We start from the raw sequence: 25,812 nt of genomic DNA on the forward strand, positions 1-25,812 counted from the left end.
AAGTTGTCATCTTACCGAAGCAATCTACAGATTAAACACAACTCCCATCAAAATTCCAATGAATTTCTCTACAGACCTTGAAGACCAATACTCAATTTCCTATGGAAAAACAAGAAGCACAGGGTAATTTAAACAACCATGTATAATGAACTTCTAGTGGTATCAGCAGTCCTGATTTCAAACTGTATTACAGAGAAAAAAGTAATAAGGAGGGTTTGGAGATGTGGTGTGAATCTCTCTGAAAATGGAAAACTGAAGAGACATGGTGGGTGGATAGCAAGAGGGTACTAGATCAGGATGGAATGGGGGTGAGAACAGGATGGATCAGGTATGGTGAGGATAGAGGGAAAAGTAACTGAGAGAAACAACTGTAATTGGGGGAGGGGTGTATCTCTGGGACAAGGTAGAAAGGTAGGGCAATGGAAACTCCCAAGAAAGGAGGATATGGATCCTGAACCTGTCATCAACTGTAACCAGGAAAGACGGCCAGTGGAGGGCTTGGGACACCAACGCAGCCACAAACCTTTGACCTAAGATTTGTACTGCCTATAATATGTGCTGGAGTAAAGGTGACACAGAAATTGTAGGTGTGGTTAACCACTGCCTGTTCCAGCTTGTAACTCATGCCATGAGAATGCACCCTCTCCCAACACTGCTGAGAAGAGCCAGCTGATGAAGAGCCCAGAGACCCACTATAGAACTAAATACTAATGGAAACAAACAATGAAATTATTCCCAATGATATTCTGCCAAACTCAGAGGCTGAAGTCTATCCCAAATGGCATCAGCGAGGCTTCATCCACTAACTGATGGAAAAAGATGGAGAGACCCACAGCCAAATATAAGGTAGAGTTTGAGCATCCTGTGGAAGAGGAAGAGAAAGGCTTGTGGGAGTCAGAGGAGTCAAGGACACCACAGAATGGTCAAGAAAACCCACAGAATCAACCAACCTGAGCCCATAGGGGCTCATAGAGAACTGCCAACCAGGAAGATACATGGGACTGACCTAGGCTTTCAGTGCATAAGTTGTTAGATTATATATCTCCATCTTCTAGTGGGACTCCTAATAGAGGGATCAGGGGATTCTATGACCTCCCCTCACCCCCGCTTTTGGGCCTCTTTCTCCTACTGGGTAGCCTTTGCTAGCCTCAATAGAAGAGGAGGTGCCTAATTTTACTGCAACTTGATATGTAATAGCTGTCTGATTTCCATGGTGGGCAGCCATTTTTGAAGGGAAACAGAGAAGGAGTGGACAGATGGGAGGTGAAGGAGAGAAAGTGGGAAGAGAGGATGGAGAGGAAGCCGCAATCCTAATATAAAATAAATAAATTTAAAATAAAATAATAAAAATTATTGTAATAAAATATATATTTCATATTATATTAAAATGCTCTAAGTGTAAGTACAATGACATTTAAAGCAGGGAAAATTAGAAAGGAATATCATGTAATTTTCTTACAGGACATATTGCATGCTAGACACTGTAGGACATTCCCTGACAGAAGTGACTATTCCTACGTCCACTTTCTGAGTTAATATTACTTCCATATTACAGTTAGAACATAAGGCTTAGAGATATCTGTAACTTGTCATTAAAATTGTTTTCATTTAATGACATATATGTCTGTATATATGAAAGAAATGTAGTACTGTATATGTGGGGGATGGGAAGAAGGAAGGGAGAGAAATCATGGGAATGTCAGGACAAGTCAACTTAAGTCTCTGCTCTAGACAGCCAAGCTTGGTTGCTGTCCTCAGTAATGAGGAAGTTCGCCCAAATCCTGCACAGCCTAGTCTGACCCAAAGGTTCTGGGCTTCTATGTCATGCCATCAGCCTTGGGAAAATGTCTGCCCCACTACACGGCCTAGGTCATGGAGTTATGGAATTAAATTGTCTATAAAAGCTGAAATTTATTTTTCTCTTATTCTTTATGACCCAATAGAACAATGTCTCAAAAGCTATTGTCATCTGGAGAGAACTGATGCAATGATTATTTGAAAGAGCTTTCTGGAGAGAAAAAGGGCATCTCAATATGAGATCATATTACAGGGGATGATTTAACAGATTAATATGTCTTCCATTATTACATCATGTTTTTAACCATCAATGAAAAAAAAGCGGCTTGTGGCAGTGTTCAGGTCCAGTGGGCTTCTTTTAGGGAAAAAATATCCTTAAAAGTCACTATGTCAGTGAAGAGCCAAGGAAGAAAGGACTAAAGACATTAGGTGACTTTAAAGAGCTTAGTTCAATTAATGAATAAAATGGTCTGTTTGCTATTTATTCTAGAGATACTTAGCGAATTTCTGAGATGTACCAGATACTGTGCTAAAAAGAAATAAAATGAATTCAGCAAATTAGAAGTCAGTATTCCTGCTAACATGAAGTTTATCAAGAAAACTATAGAGTAGTAACTTCACATAGAAACATAGAATCCTAAGCCTATTATCAACCAAAATAGAGAATATAAGAAAATGAGATCTGAGAAGGCCTAGTTGCTGGTGGCTATAATTCTAGCCCCAAGAAAGCTGAGGCAGAAGAATTGCCATGGAATTTTCTTTCAGTCTGAGTTACACAGTGAATTCCAAGTCAGCCTGGCTTCCAGAATGAATTCATATATCAAACCAAAACAGAAGAAAAAGTTAAATAAATAAAACAATATTCCATAAAAACTTGTCAACTAGGATGCAACAAAAAATACAGGATGGGAAGAGGAAAAGGTTAATTATATTTCTTATAAATAAGGCACAAAAGAAAATCATCTGACTGTTACACAGGATATTGAATACTTCCATATTAACTTACTATGCAGATGATGTGTGCTACAGTGAATGCATGGAATTTAGAAGACAAACTGGTTTGGGTTCCATTCTCTCTTCCCATGATGGAGTTTCTGGAGATTGAATTCAAATTATCAGGCTTGGTGGAAAGTGCCTTTATACACTGACCGAGTCAGCTCATCAGCCATAAATGACATATTTTAACAAATTTTGATAGTTTTTTCACAAAAATTTTTATATGAAATATGAGTTAAAAGGCCTACCTTCACAGGATCAAAATTATTCCTATCACACTAATAAATAACGTTATACCTAATAGTAAAACTCTTGAATTTCCATTGAGTTCAGAAGCCAGACTAATCTACCAGCCTTCAGCATGTGATTTGTTACTTCTCTGGAACTCTATCCATTGAAATATAATAAAAAATCACTTTGAAACCTTGACTGAAAGCAAGAGGCCAATGTAAAAATACATGTGGCATTTATAATCCACATGGTGTTTAAGGATATGAGTCATTTAAAAACATGTATTTTGAGAGAATTTTATCCATACACACTAGAAGGAATCATTTAGAAATGTATAAAAATTATACACCAAAAGAAATTAATGTGTCTATAAATACTTATCAGTTCTTTCTATTAAAAATCTTCCATTTTTCTTTCACATTGATATTTCAAACTGTAATGTAATGGAGAGATTTAAGCATATCTGATAAATCAAATCTTGTCATTTTCATTCTCCTGTAGTCGAAGTTGCATTTATGCTGTGTGACCTACATTGAACAGGATTCATTTGGACTTATGTTTCCAGTACCTGATATGTTGATAAGGCAGAATACACGTTCATAAGCATACTTCATTGTGATTGATTGTATATCAGGGTTATTTGTATCATCTTTGCATTAACTACTTATATACTGTTATATTGTGCTGTGTACAGTTGCCTAAGTCTTTATTTTGTTTTTTGTTTCATCAACAAATAGTACATATTTTTCAAAACTTAACAAGAGTCTGATTATCATTTATCCTGATAATATTTGTTAAATTTCTTCAATGTATATGGTACTGGGCAAGGCTGGACGAAATGATAAATTTTAAGTGTAAAGTAAATGAGAAACCAAAGAGGCATAGCTAGTGGTTCCTTTCAAGATGATATGTATATTCAAGAAAAATGTAAAATGGGATTGAAAGGTAATGCAGTAAGTAAAAGTCTCCAAGCTCGGCCCAGGAGGAGTAGAAGGCAGGAAATCATCAAACTCAGGGCCGAAATCAATCAAGTAGAAACAAAGAGAACCATACAAAAAATCAACAAAACCAGGAGCTGGTTCTTTGAGAAAATCAACAAGATAGATAAACCCTTAGCCAGACTGACCAAAGGGCACAGAGAAAGTATCCAAATTAACAAACTTAGAAATGAAAAGGGAGATATAACAACGGAAACTGAGGAAATCCAAAGAATCATCAGATCCTACTACAAGAGCCTGTACTCAACACAACTGGAGAATCTGGAGGAAATGGACAATTTCCTTGACAGATACCAAATACCAAAATTAAATCAGGACCAACTAGACCATCTAAACAGTCCCATAATGCCTAAAGAAATAGAAGGAGTCATAGAAAGTCTTCCAACCAAAAAAAGCACAGGACCAGATGGCTTCAGTGCAGAGTTCTACCAGACCTTCAAAGAAGAGTTAACACCAATACTCTTCAAACTATTCCACAAAATAGAAACAGAAGGAACACTACCCAATTCCTTCTACGAAGCCACAATTACGCTGATACCAAAGCCACAAAATGATCCAACAAAGAAAGAGAACTTCAGACCAATTTCCCTTATGAACATCGATGCAAAAATACTCAATAAAATTCTTGCCAACCGAATCCAAGAACACATCAAAACGATCATCCACCATGATCAAGTAGGCTTTATCCCGGGAATGCAGGGTTGGTTCAATATACGGAAATCCATCAATACAATCCACTACATAAACAAACTCAAAGAACAAAACCACATGGTCATTTCATTGGATGCTGAAAAAGCATTTGACAAAATTCAGCATCCCTTCATGCTTAAAGTCTTGGAGAGAACAGGAATTCAAGGCCCATACCTAAACATAGTAAAAGCAATATACAGCAAACCGGTAGCCAGCATCAAACTAAATGGAGTTTGAACTCAGAAAACAGGAAGAAAGAGGAGAACCCACCACAGCAGGTGTGCACTGTGGCACACATTTGTACACATGAGTGTATGTAGACACTCACAAATTATTTAAAAATCAGAAAACTGTGGAATATTTCTCAGATAAAAACACAGATTCCTAAGTAAGGAATAAACCAATGTTATGTATGTATGTATGTATGTATGTATGTATGTATGTATGTATGTATGTGTGTATATATATATATATATATATATATATATATATATATATATATATATATATATAAATGCCTATTACAGAACAATAAAATCTTCTACTTACAAGAACACTGAAAATTGTGTCTCCACACCTCTCACCTTCCCTGTTAGGTTTAATTATTTTGCTTCCACTGATTTCTGTATATCCGCTTGCATCATTCCTATGTTTACAGTTGATACTATCTGTGGACATGCAGTCCTACCCATTCAGTTCTTCTTACCTTTTCCTTTTGAGTTCAATATCCTTTATGTTTGCATATACAACAAATATATAAAATAAATTTATATATTCATTGTATTATTAGGTATATATTTATAAGTTTTATAAAAATAAATATTATACGGCATATATATGTATTTAATGTTCACAGTACTTTTTAAATTTTTAATATGTTTTACTGTCTTCAAAAGACTAGGTATTTGTTTGTTATTCTGTTTTATGATGACACTGATCTGCTGTTAATGTTTACCATGGGTCTAATTTATAACAGCACTATAAATTATGTAACATTTTCTTTCAGGAAACAATTATATTATGCTTTTATGTTGTATAATATTTCTTTATCTCAACTACATGTGGATGGCCATAGTTTTTTGGTTTGTTTTTTGTTTAAGACCAAAAGGATTCAGCTAATCAGAAAAGTCACACTTTCTTCAATATAGCAAATTTCTGAGTACTGTACTGATTCTTTTTCGATTCACTTTCTTCCTTTATTCAAAGCAATCCAACTTCATATTTGACCTCTGTACATCTAAAATCCCTCTTTCTGTTCTTGGCATTTGCATTAAAACAAGTGATCTTCTCCTCCATTTTTCAATAGGCCATTTTCTTTAAATATTCCCATCGACCTGTACAAAGAACATATAGTATTCTTTCAATTTCTTGCTTTCTTTTCAAAAAAATGAACCTTGCTGATTTTTAACAGATTATATTCTTGTATGAAATTGTCCTGTTTCTACAATTTCCATGTTAATAATTTTTTCAATTATATTTTTATTTTTTAAAAAGTTCACAGATAAATTGTTTGTTTCCAGCTCTTATGCTTTTTTTCCCTGCTCGCTTCTTTCCTCCGGTCTCTGACTTACAACCTATTGCCTGGTTCTCTGTCTACCCTGAATATGTAATCATGTATGTGGTTTGTAATTTTTTAAATGTATTCTGCCTCATTGGAGACCATATTTTGCCAGAGTTCTTTAGCAGCCAAGGTTGTAAAACTTTCCCTTAAGCAAAAAGTATCTATCATCAGCCTGTTTTTTCCTAAACCATGTGTTGGGCTATAGGATTGAATTCAGGGCATCACATAATAGAAGACTTGAATCATTACGACTTTAAGCAGGCTGTAGGTTTAGAGCAGCTACCTGGCTAATTGAAAGTTAGTCCATTTGGATTTATGAATGGTCAGACCATATGAACTCTGCTATCATGTGGTAGCTCATTGCTAATTATCAGTACAAACTGTGGCAGTGTCCAAGACCCAGCCAGTAATTACATCCAGTAGTTTTCATTCCCTACTCTAACCTGAAGTTCATTCTTCAACAGATTTTTTAATGTGTATTTTTAGCTAACCTACGGATCTACACCAGTAGTTATTGTACTGTAAGTAGCATTTCTATCTGCTGAAACCTGATTTCTGAGATGAGCTAAGTCCAGCTTCGCAGTTACATAAAAATATTCTAATTGTCAGTTAAACTTCAGTCTTCCACACAGAGAGGTTTTCTTCAGGGTGAGATTGCAGTCTATTGATCTGCACTTCTATTTTTTGAATGGATGAACTTATTATCTGAGTTCTCATCTTACCCTAGTCATATTTTCAGTAGAGTTTTTGTAGTGTTTAGTTGCTACAACAGAAACACGTGACACGCACAGTGACCTTTCGTGTGTGGTGCGGTTTAATGAAGCTTTGCCTGGATGATGGCTTGAAATCCAATGTAGGATAACAGTCTTTCCCTGGTCTGCATTATTAGGAGGAAATGAAAACAGAAGCATAATTATAATGTATGACTTTAGTAAAGCTGTCACTTGGGATTAGAGGTAGGCTTCTGTTTATTGAAAATGTTAAATAATTGCTTCCAAAGTTCAATGAATCAATTAACATTTCTCCTTCATATTTAAGCCTAAATTTTGGGGAGGGGGAGAAACTTGAAAATACTTTCTAGCTATTCTGTTCTTATGAAGATGCACTTTTGAGTCTTAGTACAAAAGTGAGCGATCTAGTTTTGTCAAATATACTCAGTGTCTCAGTCCAGTGGGATGATGTTTTAATTTGTCACCTATTACAGACATTTATATTTTTATGGTTGTCTATCAGAAACTTCATTACAGCTTCAAAAGATACTAATATGACATTTGGTCCACAACTTCTGGCTAGATGTGGTTATATTTACATGGGGCAAGTGGTAATGTTGGAACTTTTCCAGAATGGATGGAATGAATGTCCTATCAAGTGACTACTCACATAGACTATATCATTATAATTAAATCAGAATGTTTTACTCTCTTTTGATTACTGGATAGTCTCACTTCTACTCCTCAAAGAGCACTGAAATATAATTTTTATTAAATGGACTATTTTGTATAGTATATTAAAATTACTTTTCTTCAAATTATTTCTATGTATCCCAAAATATTTTTTATCATAGTTTGAGGTGTTACAATAAATCCAGCCTGCCTCATTTTAGAGCAGAAGGGTCCCTAAACATTATTCCACAATTGTTATCCATTAATACAATCTAGATAATTGTGATCTATTAATATCTATTAATAGAACTTGTTTATCAAATAATAGTTTAGAATCCAGATTCCGTGATTGGTGAGATGAATATGTTGGTAAAGATGCTGGACATAAAGCCTGATAAGCTATGTTTGAAACTCAGGGCTCAGATGGTATGGTCTAAAGAACTCTAACAAGTTGGCTGATCTTGATGCATGCACTGTGGCATATGTGTCCACCACATACTGGTACACAAACAAATCTGCAAGGTAGCCCCTATACATCGAGATCAAGGTAAATTGTGGAAGAGGCTGCAGAAAGTTTCTACGCAGGATGTCTGCTGCTTGATAGAATCTTCTAGACATGTCAAGGAAGCTGTATCCATTAAATCTCATTGTATCCTAAAACTACTACACAATGACGATAGTAGTTGATATGCAAATGTGAATGGGCAAATCTCACAAGGCCACACCTTTAGAAAAACATCTATAGCTGATTAATAAATGCCGAGAGAGAATCAGTTTTCTCTAATGACAAGCCTCCAGAAGGCTTATCTAACTCCAAAACCTTATAAACAGAATATATAAAAAGGACCAATGCTAAATGAACTCAGGAGGCTTTATGTATGTATATTTTTTCTATAGGTAAAGTATATAGGTATATGTATATTTGTATATATGTAAGGTATAGAGGTATTGATATAGGTATATAGATGCATATGCGAGTTTACAGGGGATATATAGGAGTATAGGCTATGCATAGGTGTATAGGTACACTAATATGTGTATACGTTTATAGTTGCACAGGTGATGTATGGATGATGAGCAGATGTTACAGTACTAATTAAAGAAGAGTTCAGGAATTTGTGGTGGAGTGGAGTGAACAAGAAGAATTAGAGGGTTGAAGAAAAGTATGGAACTACGTAAAGGCAGCATTTACTTAAAAAATTCTTAGCCACATTCATATATTGATTTTAAAAACATCTAAACTCTTGCCCTGTCTGGTTTTGTTAGACTTCTACTACATGTTCAATGTATTTATGGTTCATGAAACATACCCTAATTTTTGAGTAATTAAGGTAATTTACATATGTATTTTGGGATAAAAGATTTATAGCCCTCCACATGCTGAAAACAGAAACCAGATGTAGTAACCAGGCAAGAACTAATCTATGCCAAAATAAACAGATGATCAGCAAAACAAATGCAGCACATGTTTTGGTTTAGTATATAAAGTTTTGGAATACAGACATCTACCCTTGTTCCAATAATAACTAGAGCTACTTTTCTGGCTACTTTAGCAGAGTTGAGAAATTGCAAACGAGGCTGTGTAGCCCACAAAAAGGAAAATAGTCACTATCTGGCTCGTTACAGAAAATTTTCAGCTTCTTGCTTTAAATCACTCTGGCTGCATTACAGTCAAATACTGCAAGGTAATTAATTCTTAAAGGGTTTACCACATGCATGGCTTCATAATTCTAGGACCACAAATTAGCACACTGCTTGAGAAGATAAAATTATCATACTAAGTATGTGCTATACCTTTCTAGAGGGAGATAATATTTATTTTCAGGCTTTTTCTATCCAGCATGGTCATATAGCTTCTTTGTTCAGTGAACTGTGAATTGAATAATTTGTTTCACCTCCAGGAGAAAGCTTGAAAATCCAAGGCACGGTTTACTAGGCACTGGTTTCTGTCTGAGAGGAGACTGGATATCTTAGGGCTTGCCCTGTCACTGTGAACCCTGAATGAAGTTAACAAGGCCCAGAACTTCAGCTAACCTAGAGCAGACATCAGCACGGGTGAGGATGAAGCCTTTATTTTGTGAAACATACAAGAATATGCAGGCTGCTACTCAAGCAATAACTAAGTGTAAGCTGACTAGTCTGAATTGTTTTTAAATAAATGATATTTTAGATGGCTGCTTAAGAGATTAAAAAGCTATGGAAATACCAGATAAGAAATCAGCAACATATGAATAAGATTTTTTTTTAAGTATATATCTAAATGGAGAGCACTTTAAAACTGTCTTTTTAATCAGTCAGGATCACATCTCACAACGAGTAACAGGATGTATTGAACAAGGAATCCAACATATGCATCTGTCTCTCTTTGTCTCTGTCTGTCTCTCTCTCTCTCTCTTTTTTTCTCTCTCTCTCTCTCTCTCTCTCTCTCTCTCTGTGTAGATAGCATGCATACAGACTGTGACATGGTTTTGTATTGTAAAATAGGCAATGAATATTTTCAAATATTGTATGTGTGTGTGTGTGTGTGTGTGTGTGTGTGAGTGTGTGCCTGTATGTGTGGGATGTGTGGGTGTACTCTGCTGGTCATGTGCACATGGAGGCCTGACATTAGCCTGGGATGTTTTCTTCGGTGCATCCCCACTTCGTTTTTTGAGACAGATTTACTCAGTGAACCTAGAGCTAGCTCATTGTCTCAACTAAATTGGCAAGGCATCAAGGGCCAGGGATTGGTCTGTCTCTCCATATTGGGTCCTGAATTTACAGAGATAAATACTCAGGTCTGGCTCCAACATGAGTGTTACAGATCCAATCTCAGCTCCTCAATGATGTGAAGCAAGCACTTTACATTCAGAGAGGTTTTTGTCCTCAATGATCACATGCTTATGTACCGTGTGGCTATATGTTTAGTGCGAATCACCCCCACTGTCGAACAGTACACTTTAGTTACTCTGACATTGTCTTGCAACGTCTTAATTTGTATAAAAGCATATATTAATGGAATTGTTGAGACAAAAGAATATGAGTACTTGCTAATGCTGGCCAAATTTGTTTACATTAAGTTTGCTCAGTTGTGAGAATAAACACTAAAATTGAGAGAATGTTCACTGAAAGGTCTCCCGGGATATACCACAGAGCTGCTGTAGAGGGCAGGAATTATAACATGGGTCTTGTAAGCACATAGCTTGTGCTAAGGGCAGAAGAGACAGTCTAAGGACATCCAGATTAAGACTGGCTTCACTTGCTAATAGTCTGTAATTTATGCATTTATAATATACTATTTTATTTTTGCTAAACACATATGCATGAACATACTCCTGAGCATTCAAAAGGCTCATTTCTTACACTTATTAAACCACTATTTCAAGATTTATATTCCAACAATTACATTTTGTAATGTGCTTGCATCCTCATATATTAATGTTTTTATCAAAATTTGGAATGATAAGGCAATGTTTAATTTTCTAGATTCTGAACTAATGACTCCATGACTCATCATCAACTTAGTAAGCTTGTCGTTAAAAACAGACTATTATTCTTTGTAGAGCTGGGTTTGTGGAAAGATATTGTGTAAATTTGGTTTTGTCATGGAATGTATTGGTTTCTCCATCTATTGTGATTGAGAGTTTTGCTGGGTATAGTAGTCTTGGCTGACATTTGTGTTCTCTTAGAGTCTGCATGAGATCTGCCCAGAATCTTCTAGCTTTCATGGTCTCTGGTGAGAAGTGTGGTGTGATTCTGATAGGTCTTCCTTTATATGTTACTTGGCCTTTTTCTCTTACTGCCTTTAATATTCTTTCTTTGTTTAGTGCATTTGGGGTTTTAATTATTATGTGGCGAGAGGTATTTCTGCTCAGATCCAGTCTGTTTGGAGTTCTGTAGGTTTCTTGTATATTCATAGGCATCTCTCTCTTTAAGTTGGGAAAGTTTTCTTCCATAATTTTGTTAAAGATATTTGCTGGCCCTTTCAGTTGTAAATCATCACTCTCATCTATACCTATAATCCTTAGGTTTGGTCTTCACATTGTATCCTGGATTTCCTGGATGTTCTGGGATACAAGCTTTTTGCATTTTCCATTTTCTTTGACTGTTGAGTCAATGGTTTCTATGGTATCTTCGGCATCTGAAATTCTTTCTTCCACCTCTTGTATTCTGTTGTTTATATTTGCATCTATGGCTCCTGATTATCAGATAGAGGGCTAATATCCAATATATATAAAGAACTCAAGAAGTTAGACTCCAGAAAACCAAACAACCCTATTAGAAAATGGGGTACAGAGTTAAACAAAGATTTCTCACCTGAAGAACTTCGGATGGCAGAGAAGCATCTTTAAAAATGCTCAACTTCACTAGTCATTAGGGAAATGCAAATCAAAACAACCCTGAGATTTCACTTTACACCAGTCAGAATGGCTAAGATTAAAAATTCAGGAGACAGCAGGTGTTGGCGAGGATGTGGAGAAAGAGGAACACTCCTCCACTGCTGGTGGGGTTGCAAATTGGTACAACCACTCTGGAAAGCAGTCTGGCGGTTCCTCTGAAAACTGGGCACCTCACTTCCAGAAGATCCTGCTATACCACTCCTGGGCATATACCCAAAAGATTCCCCACCATATAATAAGGATACATGTTCCACTATGTTCATAGCAGCCCTATTTATAATTGCCAGAAGTTGGAAAGAACCCAGGTATCCCTCAACAGAAGAGTGGATGCAAAAAATGTGGTATATCTACACAATGGAGTACTATTCAGCCATTAGAAACAATGAATTCATGAAATTCTTAGGCAAATGGATGGAGCTGGAGAACATCATACTAAGTGAGGTAACCCAGACTCTAAAGATGAATCACTTTCTTAAAACAAAACTTGATTGAAGGACATCCTCCCAGCCTCATTGCTAGCAGCATTTAAAGTAGTCTATAAATGTTTGCATGCACCAATCTTGTCTTTCTTCCTATGCCAGTGTGGCTTCAGAGAACCTTATCTGTAGTATGCACTCACTAATAAGTGGATATTAACCTAGAAAACTGGAATACCCAAAACATAATCCACACATCAAATGAGGTACAAGAAGAACGGAGGAGTGGCCCCGTGTTCTGGAAAGACTCAGTGAAGCAGTATAGAGCAAAATCAGAACAGGGAAGTGGGAAGGGTTGGGTGGGAAAACAGGAGGAGGGAAGGGGACTGATGGGACTTTTGGGGAGTGCGGGTCCAGAAAAGGGGAAATCATTTGAAATGTAAATAAATATATCAATAAATTAAAAAATATATATAAAAAAAACAGACTCAAATTTTTTTTTTTTTTTTTTTTTGGTTTTTGCGAGATAGGGTTTCTCTGTGTAGCCTTGGCTCAGACTTTAATTTTTGAATGCTTAAATTATTTTTATTATTTATTTAAGGATTAAAGATTTATAGCCCTTTACTCACTGAAAACAATGACATTTATAAAGGTGTTATGGTAGAATTATTTAAAATAGCAAACTACTATCATACAAATATTAAAAATTAGAGGAAAAAAGACCCAATTGAGGCAAATTGAGTTTAAAACTTATGTGCTATATAAAATAAGTATGAGCATATAACTACATCCATTAAAAGATACTCAATGCATGTGATTAATAAAAATATATACCTGTACTACAGATGAGGCTCTCTGAAGCCACACTGGCATAGGAAGAAAGACAAGATTGGTGCGTGCAAACATTTATAGACTGCTTTAAATGCTGCTAGCAATGAGGCTGGGAGGATGTCCTTCAATCAAGTTTTAAGAATATATATGAAATACAGTGTTGGGCCTGTAGCTTATCATAAATAGCACTTGCCTGGCGTGATGTGAGCTCTGGAGTTGATTCCTATTGCTGCTTAGACCAGGAATGTAGCTCCAGGAAGTGTCTGTAACCCTAGCCTTAGACGGAAAAACAGCAGGTTTAGAATTTACTTGCCTACCTAGAATTTGAAGACAGTCTTGGATACAAAATACCTTGCCTCAAACAGAGGAAGGGTACAGAGACTACATCCATAAAATAGAAAAAATTTGTCAGTATCAGAACAACAAATGCCAGCCTTGAACAATCTATGCTTTGTTCCCAGAAGCCTGAGAAGAATGCTGAAGAGTCTGTTTCTAAAAGGGTATTTTCCTCACACTCATATCTGAGAGATCTAGCATCAAGAGATCCCCATAGTTAAGTCTGAACTGAGCTATGATATGTAATGGAGACATTGAAAGAATATAAAAGCTTGGTAGTCCAGATCAAAACCTCAGTTGGTTTGAAATAATATTAATCATATTATTTAGTCAAATACTTTTTTTTTCAATGTTGAAGATTAAACAAGATATGAACACATATAAGAATGTCCACAATGCTGCCCTAAACTAAGAAACAAGGTTTATTTTCTAGTTTTTCTCATATTTCCATTGCTATATTTTATATTGACAGTCCTTCCTCTCCACAGTCAAATGAGGAAGAAACACATATTTTAATTTTATTTTTAAATCATCTACTAAAACATTGGTTCTCAACTTGTGGGTTGCAACCGCTTTGGGGTCAAATGACAGTTTCCCAGGGGTTGCCTAAAACCATTGTAAAACATGGATTATTAGAAAACACAAACCTTATGATTCATACCAGTACAAAAATTAATGCTGTAAAGTAGCAACAAAAATAATCTTATGATTTGGTATCATCAGAACATGAGGAATTGTAGTAAAGGATTGCAGCAATAGAAAGGTCGAGAACCACTGCTTTATAAAAAGAAAATATATACATTGTACAAACACACACAAATATATTTTAATTAATTAATTTTAATTCTGTAGACTCTTAACTTGCCTTGTTCTCTTCTTTAATACTCCTTGACCCTTCCTAAATTAGCCAGAGAGCCAAATAACCCTATTAAAAATGGGGTACAGAGCTAAACAAAGAATTTTCACATGAAGAACTTCGAATGGCTGAGAAGCACCTTCAGAAATGTTCAGCATCATTAGTCATTAGGGCAAATCAAACCAACCCTGAGATTTCACTTTACACTAGAATGGCTAAGATTAAAAACTCAGGAGACAGTAGGTGTTGGTGAGGATGTGGAGAAAGAGGAACACTCCTCCACTGCTGGTGGGAATGCAAGTTGGTACAACCACTCTGGAAATCAGTCTGGCTTTTCCTCAGCAAACTGGGCATAACACTTCCAGAGGATCCTGTAATACCACTCCTGGGCATATACCCAGAGGATTCCCCAGCATGCACTAAGGACACATGTTCCACTATGTTCATAGCAGCCCTATTTATAATAGCCAGAAGCTGGAAAGAACCCAGATGTCCCTCAGTGGAGGAATGGATACAGAAAATGTGGTATATTTACACAATGGAGTACTACTCAGCAATTAAAAACAATGAATTCATGAAATTCTTAGGCAAATGGTTGGATCTGGAAAATATCATCCTAAGTGAGGTAACCAAGTCACAAAAGAACACACATGTAATACAGTCACCGAGAAGTGGATATTGACTCAGAAACTCTGAATACACAAGACACAATTCACATATCAAATGATTCCCAAAAAGAAGGAAGGAGAGGTCCTGGATCCTGAAAAGGCTTCTTCCAGCATTGTAGGGGAATACCAGGACAGAGAAGTAGGAGGGGTTTGATAGGAGAATGGGCGGAGGGAAGAAGGATTAGGGAACTTATGGGGAGGAGGAAACCAGGAATGAGAAAATCATTTGGAATGTAAACATAGAATATAGAAAATAAAAATTAAAAAAAATTAGTTAAAATTCTAAATAAACTTAAATCAAGTCTTTCACAGAACATACCCAAGGAATTGTGCTATTATTACTTACTGATCATGTGAAAAGAACACGGCTCCTCATCACTTTCTTGGCAGAAGCCTCTCTTCTCACATGGCCTAGTTTCTGGCCTGCTCTTCCTTTGGTTCATGAGTTCTGTGTATTATCAAATGAATCTCTTCACCACTGACATCTTCAAAATCTTCTTTTCTTCAAACACACACACACACACACACACACACACGTATGCTTTTAATTTCTAACATCAATTAAAAGAAAGATATTGGGGAAATACTTTGTGTACTGTTAGTATATTTTAAACAGGATCATATTAAATCAAATACTTTATGTTGTTCAAGTATAGTTTTCCAAAAGCTGAACAAACAGATCATCTTCAAAGTGTAAAGCCTGCTCCATGAAAATTTCTGTTGTTGTTTGAGTTTGTGTGTGATGATATCATGAGGATGCTCTTACTGCAATCAAAAGCTTCTAGAAACATACATGTGCTCATAGAAGCACCAGGAAATGAAGCTCAAAGACCATGCCTAGTTAATGTATGAAAACTGATGGTATTCATAAGGCAAAACAGACTGTGATGTTTTATAAGAATTCTTTTTGCTTTGCAAAGATTTTTAAATTTTTTCTAGCTTTGTACTTATATGTATTGATAATTCTATACATGAGTACTGGGTTTACAATATTTATAACTATCCTTTCTTCCAATTCCTCCTGTGTCTCCCCAACTCACTTTCAAGTCTATTTTAAACTCTAGATTTTATTTGCCTCCTGGTCCACACTCCAACTGTTCCACATCCCACACCTCCTCTCTGACCCGCACCCCACCTGACCTCTACACTTTCTGGGGCCTTCAGTCTCTCAAGGGTTAGGTGCAACTTCTCTGACTAAACCCAGAACCTGCAGTTCTTTGCTGTATATGTGTTGGTGGCCTCATATTAGCTGGTGTATGCTGCCGGGTTGGTGGTCCAGTATCTGAAAGATCTCAGGGGTTAATTGAGACTGAGGGTCCTCCGAAAAGGTCGCCCTCTTCCTCAGCTTCTTCTAGCATTCCCCTAACTCAACCACAGGGGTCAGCAGCTTCTGTCCATTGGTGGGGCACAAATATCTGCATCTGACTCTTTCAGCTGGCGGTTGGGTCTTTCAGAGGGCAGTCATGATAGGTCCCTTTTTGTGAACACTCCATACCCCACCATGCCACAGGGGCATGTGTTACACTATGTTCATAGCGGCCTTGTTTGTGATAGCCAGAAACTGGAAACAACCCACATGTCCCATGGCAGAAGAATGGATATAGAAAATGTGTTTCACTTACACAATGGAATACTACTCAGCTATTAAGAATGAGGACATCCTGAATTTTTGCAGGCAAATATCATCCTGAGTGAGATAACTCAGACCCAAAAGGACATGCATGGTATATATTCACTAGTAAGTGGATATTAGCCACACACACACACACACAATGTGCCGATTACCTCCAAGACACAGCTCATAGAACTCAAAAAGGTCAACAAGCTGAAGGGCCCAAGTGTGGATGCCTCAGTCCCATTTGGGAGGGAGAAGAAAACAACCACAAAACCACAAGGGGGGTAGAGGGAGGGACCTGGCAGGGAAAGGGAAACTGGGGTATGGAGAGGGGAACATGATCAGATATTGGGTGGGGGGGGGGGGAAGGACTGAAATCTGAGGGCCAGTAGAAAGAATGGAAACATGCAACTTCTTGAGGTAGGAGGTTAGGGGGGGCTCCAGAAAGACCTCTTCTTAATTATCATTGTTGAATACATTCTCTGCTTCTCTTTCCTCAGTATCTTTGTCTCTTTCTCACTGTCTGTCAATCTCTCTCTCTCTCTCTCTCTCTCTCTCTCTCTCTCTCTCTCTCTGTGTGTGTGTGTGTGTGTGTGTGTGTGTGTATGTGTGTGTGAGGGGTGTGAGTATACATATGCATAAATCTACATTCTACAGAATGCATTTAGTATTGCACATATACACATACATGTGTTTGCGATAACCACCTGGAATCGGCTATCAGACAATATTAATTTCTATTGCTACTGAAGAACAGTCATGCACATTTCTATTCATTTTCTACTGGCAGTGTCTGTTCTTACAAAACAAGAAAATAGCCTACACAGTAGTAACAGTGGTGAATAACAAATCAAACAAGGTGATTTATAGTCAACAAAATTGAGTGATCCCTTGGCAGGGCTATTGTTTCCTATGGCATTGGAAGAATTTAAACTTTGTTTTGTATTAGCTTTGCTTCACAGTCTAAGTTTTTAAATGTGTGAAAGGTATTCACCCTTCAAATGATCTAACTATAAACCTACATTCAAAACAAAAAGAGTAGAGGCTCATGTCTGACTAATATATATGTACATTTTGATTCTTTGAGCCTTATCCGGATATCAGATACAGAATGATATAGACTAACCCAAAAGATGTCCTTCCTTTAAGAACACTTCATGAATTGCTTCCTGTGTCTAGTGGTGAGTTATACAGTGATTATATTATTCTTCTGTACATTTGAAAGCCTATTTGGCTAGATGAATGTACAAACAATTACAGTTGAATTTACTTCAGTGTTCATAGAGTGATGTACCCCATCACTCAGAGGAATGATACCTAAAGTAAGCATCATAGGACCAACCCTATCTAAATGCCTGCCCCATGTCTTAGATAGAAGACATCAGATTCTTTATGGATAGGACAAACTATTGTGAATAAGGCTTGATCCCTCAGTACCAAGAATAAAGGTCTTTAAAATAAGTATGGCACAATTCTCTGGCTACCTAACCAGAGGATATAAAAAGAAGTTAAACTGATCAGATGAGACTAGGGCACTAAGCAAGCTATACAATACTGCAACTAACTGTCACTCAGCAATGACCCAGGAAACAGTGAGTCATAGAGAACAAATTTCCCTGTAGTAAATAACTGCAGACTACTATATTTTTAAATTGCTATCTTTGGCTTATATTGTTTTGTGTCTCCTCTACTGCTGTCCAATAATACTTTCCTATGTATAATGAAAATATTCCTTGTAGCAATGTACTGGTTTATACAAATGATGCAAATTGGAAACTACTTGGATATTGCTTTTTATTGTGCAATAAATCATTCCAATGCCACATTATAGGTAGTTCTTTAGTTTTTCCATCAGGAAAATGGGTGGGGTCCAATACGCTCTGCTAATACACTGATCAAAGGAGTATCTTCAAATCCAAAAACAAACTCCTGCAAGCCAAAGCCTTGAGTACTATGGAGCAGGCACACTGCTGTACTAGTTTTGTAAGGGATAATTGAATAGTTAATCTCATTCTATATTACTTTGAAAGAGCTCTCCACACTTCATTGTGTTCAATTATCCTCCCAATTGCTTGGATGGGTAAATTTTGGGAATTCTTTGAAATGCTTAACTATACATTGCTGATGAAGTCTTTTCATCTTGTCCTTGGTTTAAAAAGGGGAGGATCAAGATCTCAGGTCTTCTCCCAGGTATGTGTGAAATTTTAGTTAGTGAATTAATGGAAAGTAGTCTTCATCAAAGTTTCAAAGACTTGTTTTAATTAAGGAAGACTGCCAATGATCCCCAATGCCACTCTCTTAACTTTGTACTTGAATCAAGCACATTGTTGGGTAACCTCTGGATGATGGACAGCTGTACTGGATGATCTTTTTGCATTTTGGAACTCTGTCCTTATCTCCAAGATCATATCATGAAACCTGTAGATTCTATGTTCTTTACCACACTGTTTTTTTTCCCCAGTGGAGAATATTGATCCAGAGTTCCATTTCCTAAATCATATTTCTCTTTGAATTCTAGGCTATAACTAGAGATGAGCTGACTTAAGGTTTTAAAAACACAGCAAAAGTAACAGTCATACAGTTCAGAGTGGCATGTAAATAGAACCCTTTGGTTCATTATCAGAATCTCTGCTAGCTGAATCTGTGTCTAGAGATGTTCATGACTCAAAAAGCAAAAAGACAAAACAAAACAAAAGTTAACAAACAAGACAAGCACAAGTCTTTGAATAATTATATGGTATATAGCTAGGAAGAAAATGTTCCTTGCTTCAATGACTTCAAGAATCAGCAGAAAAAACACTGGATAAGGGTAGTTACTGTAAATGTTGCTTTTGAGGTCATGATTCTTATAATATGTGTCTATGGATAACAAAAACGGTTCAAAGCTTTAAATGAAAATGAGGTTGCTTGCTACAGGACTGATCTACTGCCAAAGAAGATGCAGCTCACCCCGATGAACTATTGTTGAACAGGTCCACTTCCCCAATATTCTAATAAATTTGCTCTTCCACTACCTCTGCTCTGTGGTATGCTAGAGGAGAGATTGAACACTTATTAAAAGTAGGTTGCAACACGATTTTGCCTACAAAAAATAAAAGAAAGAAAAAAATGAAGTTTCTCATGAAGAAAAATAATGTTTAAATGAAATACCATAAGTTGGACTGTGAGGAACAGGAGTCAGGAGAAGGGCACTGTCTCTAGTTCTCCCAACAGCACATCCAAAATCACAGTGGCTACAAAGTAAATAGCAGCTTTAGAATTCCATAGGGTAATCCCCTTACGAACAAAGCCAAGGAAATATTCCCAGGGTTTCTAGAACTGAACCTATGGAAGAAAGGAGGAGGGGTTCCCAGGGACCAGAATAAATCAAGGTAAGTCATAGAACGGAGCTATGACATAAACCACAGTTAAACTCTTATGGAGTCAGCGCAAAGCACAAAGCTGTCTATCAAGCACACAGTCAGGGAGAAAATCATCCCTGCCAGGCTTCTCATTGTCACGTGCTGCTTCTGAAGCCCTGGGCTGGGAATCCAGGTCTCTTCTCAATGCTTCTTGAAGTGACAGGAGCCTAGGGCAAGCCACGGAAGTGGTGGCTGACATCTATATGCTATGCCTTAGTTACCTGTCTCATATATACAAAGGAGATAGTTTCTATGGGCAGACTGGCCACTTATCTAGCCACAAGCACATAGTTTATTCCTAATAAACATTTAATTAAATCAAGTACTTCAAAAGCATAATTCTTGCTTTATCAGGAATAAGCCCCCTTAGATAGGAAATTCATATTACCTTTTTATCAGTCTAACTTCTTCCCAAATCCTTGGACATAAAATCAACACACTAAGAAGTTAACACACACTTTTTGTTGTCTTGTGTTTTCTCTGAGGCATAAATCTTTGGTAATTCATTTTTTTTCATTTCCTGAGCATACTTTTTTTAACAAAAAAAATTCCATCCCTACAGATTACAAAATCATGCAGAGAATTAGGTCACTATGCTTTTACCCAAAGAAATATTGTGAAATTGTAGAAAGAAAAATTAGTTCGCCTTCACAGAGTAATTTTAACTTGACTTTAAAATAAAACCTCAAAACTTTATAGGGACAAGAGACAGACAGACAGATAGACACACACACACACGCACACGCACACGCACATGCACATGCACATACACGCACACACATACAAAGAGAGGAGGAAGGAGAGAAGAAGGGACTGAGAGAGTTTTTCTCATCTTATTTTTTTTTTTTTTGCCTGTCCACATTCCAGGTCAGAGGTGATGCACGCACAAGTGATAATCAGTATGAGCACCACCCTTACATCTCCCCACATGGAACCTTGGCTCTTTATTTCCTTGCTTTTTGAGTCTCCAACATCTAGATGGCTAAAAGTATTCATTAATTAATCCCTATTGGGTAACTAAATGAGCGGTACTTTATAATATCTATACCTGCTAATTATAATCTTTCAGGAAGTATGTGTGTCCTGAGACAAAACTGTCTGGAGAGATGGTGAATGTATTTTCAATTTTTCTACTAAGGTCCTAAGTGACTGCAATGGTAAAATCCTGGGAAAGTTCATTACACAGTCCAGAGGGCCAGGGAAAAGGCAATGAGCTGTGATTTGCAAGAGAAGCCAGAGGGCACATCAGGAGGAATCTTTTCAAATAGGCTCAAACTGCAGGAGGATCATTTGCTCTAGGAAATCACACAAAAGTGCCTTTAGGAACATAGTTCAAAGGCACAGAAGATTGTCTATAACTGCACAAAGTAAAGAAGGGCTTGGGTCCTGAAGTTTCTGTTTATGCCAGATAATACATAGCACTTGACCTCTGCCACCCTGTAATCTATGAATCTCTATTATTTCCCTTGATACATCCTGGCCTCCGATTTAATTCTGCCTTGACTGGCAGTGGGAGTTGTTTGCACACCAATATTTACAGAAAACATCAATTTCCATAAGCCTAGATATTTATGAATTACATTAGAATTATTCCTGTGATATATGGCAAATGTATTGCTGACCTAGTAAGAATTCTTCTAAAAGTGCTTTGTTAGTGTATTTTTAAAGTTTACCATGCAGGGCAGCCTGATTACAACAGGTTTTACTTAATTCATCATGGCCAGCTGCACTGACAGTTACTTAAGTTTTAGCCCAAGAACAAGCTCATTCAATCCTTAACACTTGTATATTCCCTTCCTAAGGCACAGCCTTTAAGGCACAGAGCAGTTGCTGATATCCCTAGCATGCTCTGGCCTTTCTTCTCTAAGTCCCCATTGCCCACTTCATATTCGCACCCTATTCCTGACAATCCCAAAGTGTTCTCTCTTTTCATTAAAAAGCTATAATTATTTTGTGCTGCTTTCCAAGATCCCCTTCTATTCCCCCATTAGGGAGTTTCTAAAATGAATGCTTTCAGAACTTGAGTCCAACTCAGGTTAAGGCTGAAAATATAAAGCATGGCATACCTGATCCAGGGACACTTATAACATGGTAGACGGAGATATCAATCATGTAATCTTAAAAAGAATGTAAGATAAGAGTGCTTGAGAGTTGAGACATGTTAGCTCCTGGAAAGCATTTGATTGGGGAATGTGAAACCTACATCGGGCCTTGGGGTGCATCTCCCAGAAAAAAAAATCATCAAGCCAGGATCTAAAATGGAGGAGTAATGGTAAGGATCGAATCTAACACGAACAAAGGAAGAATGGCTGGTGCGGTTAGATTAAGTTTGCCTTAAAAGGGAAGATAGACAATGCTTTTCCTTTAAGGACACATCAAATGACAAGAAAAGTTGAATTATTGGCGTGATTGATGTCAGTTCTTCATATGTAAATACATGTGTGTGTGTGTATATATAATACACATATATGCACATATATAATATGATAAAATACTTATCAAAGAATTTATACAAGCTATTAAGCATGCCAAGGCATGATTCTCTGGATGGTAGATTAAACTCCTATCCTGCACAAACCCTTTCCAAATTACTTCTTTTCCAATAAAGTTTTATATCTTGAATTTAGCATGATGATGCACTACAGTATCATCTGTCACTTCAACATGTGTCAACATGCCATCCCAGGGAATTAACTGGGGAGTGGACCTTCGGATTTATTTGTATCTACAAGCAGTTGATCATGATCCAAGAACTTGAGATTTTACTATAGAGAGAACATCTTGCGTATTGTATGGATGCATCACTTGTCAATTAAAAAGCCTATGATCTTTTGCTGAGGCAGGAAATGGGAGTTGTGACATCCTGGAGGAGAGAGAGTTCTGGGATAGACATTCACCAGGGAAGCTCTGAGGAGATGGACACATGGTACCTGAACACAAGGAACCAGTCATGTGGCAGAACGTAGGTTAAAAGAAATGTGTTAATTTGAGTTATGAGCTAGTCAGAGAAGAGCCTAGATACATGGCCAAGGTATTCATGAATATATTTTAGGTCTGGGTCTTATTTCTGGGTACATGGGACATGGAGGAAGAACCAGACCTAATTCTTAGAATTTACAGAGGCATCCTCTCATATTCTCTTGTTTAATAAGGTTCAGATTACAAAGAAGGAGCAGGCCTGCTGAAACATGCCTTCAATCCCAGAGGTCCAGAGGCAGAAGAGGTAGATCTCTCTGATTTACCTCTTACCAGCCCGATTTACCTAAAAGTTCCATGCAAACCAGGGCTATTCACCCCAAAAGTTATAGCAAGGGAAATAAAATATAAAACTCATTTCACCTTCTTTCTGAAAGGGACAGATAAAGGCTAAAGCAATCTATAGTATCCAAATTAAATAGAACATGGCAGTAAGACCCTGAGGGAGTTAATGTCAGTAGGTTGCAAGAGTTAATCCTGGGAAAAGTGAAAATCCTGCCTGGGTTAAAGAACTATCCACTCTATTCAAGCTCTATACTTCCAAGAGAAAAGAATGGTTGAGAATATTTCCCAACTTGAGAGAAAGGGAAGCAGCAATATATATTACAGCAGCTATGCTGATGCCCTTGAAAACTAGGGCAATTACACGAGTGTCTTCATAGAGCCAAAGAGTGCAATAGGCCTATAGGGATAGAGCGAGTAGTAGGGGAAAGCTAGGGTGTGCGGAAGAGCAGTGACTAAGAGGGAAATGCCTACAGTGGAGCTGGGACATAGGAAGAGAATGCTCCTGTACATTTTTGTAGAGTTTCAGGGTAGAAGCACAAGGAAAAAGATATTACAAAATACATCCATTTGAAAGCAGAAATTGGAGGCTAGAAATGAAGAACACTTGTTCTTGGAGAGGCTCTGAGGTCAGTTTCCAGCACCTGTGTGGTGGCTAACAATTGTCCATGAGTGGATTTACAAGAAATTCAATGCTCTCTACTGAAACTTTGGACCCTAATTCATGCATGTGGTTCATACACACACACACACACACACACACAGACGGACACACACACACACACGGACACACACACACAATGATGCATATATACACACACATGTGCAGTATATAGGTATAGGGTATATAATATACACATATATGTGGAAAACACTCATACACAAATAAAAGTAATTAATTTTTTTGAAAGAAAGATGAGGGGAGAAAATATTGATAGTCAGGTGTGATTGGAACTGAAAGTACCCATCCTAAACACTGACAGCAACATCTTAGGCTCACCCTAAATTTTCTAACGCACTTGATATATCTTAGGATGTATATCCACATGTGTCTAAGTATTTGAGTGTCTATATATGAGCAATAAAATATCGAGTAAGTTAGTGGTTCAAAGATTCTCAGCATGGAAATTTTCCAATGCCAAGGATCCATGTACCACAGCATGGCTAAATTACTTTTCATAATTTAGGAAGAATCTGTAGACACTCATACATCCATCTGGAAAGTGTGGAAACCTTTGCTCCCTTTGATGCAAAGGTTAAGTAACGGGGAAAACATACCCTGGACTTGAAGAGTTAGCACATGGTACAGGCGGCATCCTTCATGTTTCAAGTGGGCTCATTTCTTCTTTTTTTCTTTTCTTTTTTTTTTCTTTTCTAAAGTCTTTGTTTACATTCCAAATGATTTCCCCTTTCCCGGTTTCCCCCTCCCCATATGACCCATAAGCCTTCTTCTCTCCACCCATTCTCCAATCACCTCCCTCCTTTTTCTCTGTCCTGGTACTCCCCTACAATGATGGATCAAGCCTTTCCAGGATCAGGGCCCTCTCCTTACTTCTTCATGGGAGTCATTTGTTATGCTAATTGTGTCTTGGGTATTCAGAGCTTCTGGACTAATTAATATCTACTTATCAGTGATAGAATTCCGTGTGTATTCTTTTGTGATTGGGTTACCTCACTTAGGATGATATTTTCCAGTTCCAACCTCTTGCCTAAAAATTTCATGAATTCATTGTTTTTTTTCCGCTCTGAGTGAGAATAGTATCAAATGTGGTCATGGTCCTAAAAGGAAAATTTCTGATTTCATCCAGAGACAAACGTTTTTGCCTCTCACAAATTAATTAATTATAAGGCCATTATACATATTTCATTAATGTTTTCTGTTTCTCATAATTTTCTTTTACAGGGGAGGGACTGTGTGCAAGTAAGTATTTTTCTATTAGATGGACCCAAAACAACAACTTATTGTTTAGGTAATTACAAACTTCTTTAGACTGTGTTTTTTAAAAAATAGGCCTAATCTTTTTGGTTATTCAACAAATAATTTAACATTGCTTTATATAACTAACATTGTTTTAATTAATATTATTTTAATTGATAAATGTTAACTTGATGTATTTGCAAAGTAAAGTATGATGTTTCTGTATATATCATGGAATGAATGAATCAAGCCTGCTTTTACATCCACCAGCTAATGTTATTGTGGTGAACTCATTTAAAACACCCTTTCAGGAATTTTAAATAAGTAGCATGCTATTAACTATAGTTATCATGTTATGGAATAGATTACCATTTTTTTTAATTTCTGTGTCTATCTGAAAACTTATAATTGGAGTCCTTTTTCTTGTCCATCCTACAATTACCATGCTTAAGCAAACCCACTATTCTCTTAACTTAATT

This window comes from Apodemus sylvaticus, chromosome 6 (genome assembly GCF_947179515.1).
Source record: "Apodemus sylvaticus chromosome 6, mApoSyl1.1, whole genome shotgun sequence".
NCBI classification, from domain to species: Eukaryota; Metazoa; Chordata; class Mammalia; order Rodentia; family Muridae; genus Apodemus; species Apodemus sylvaticus.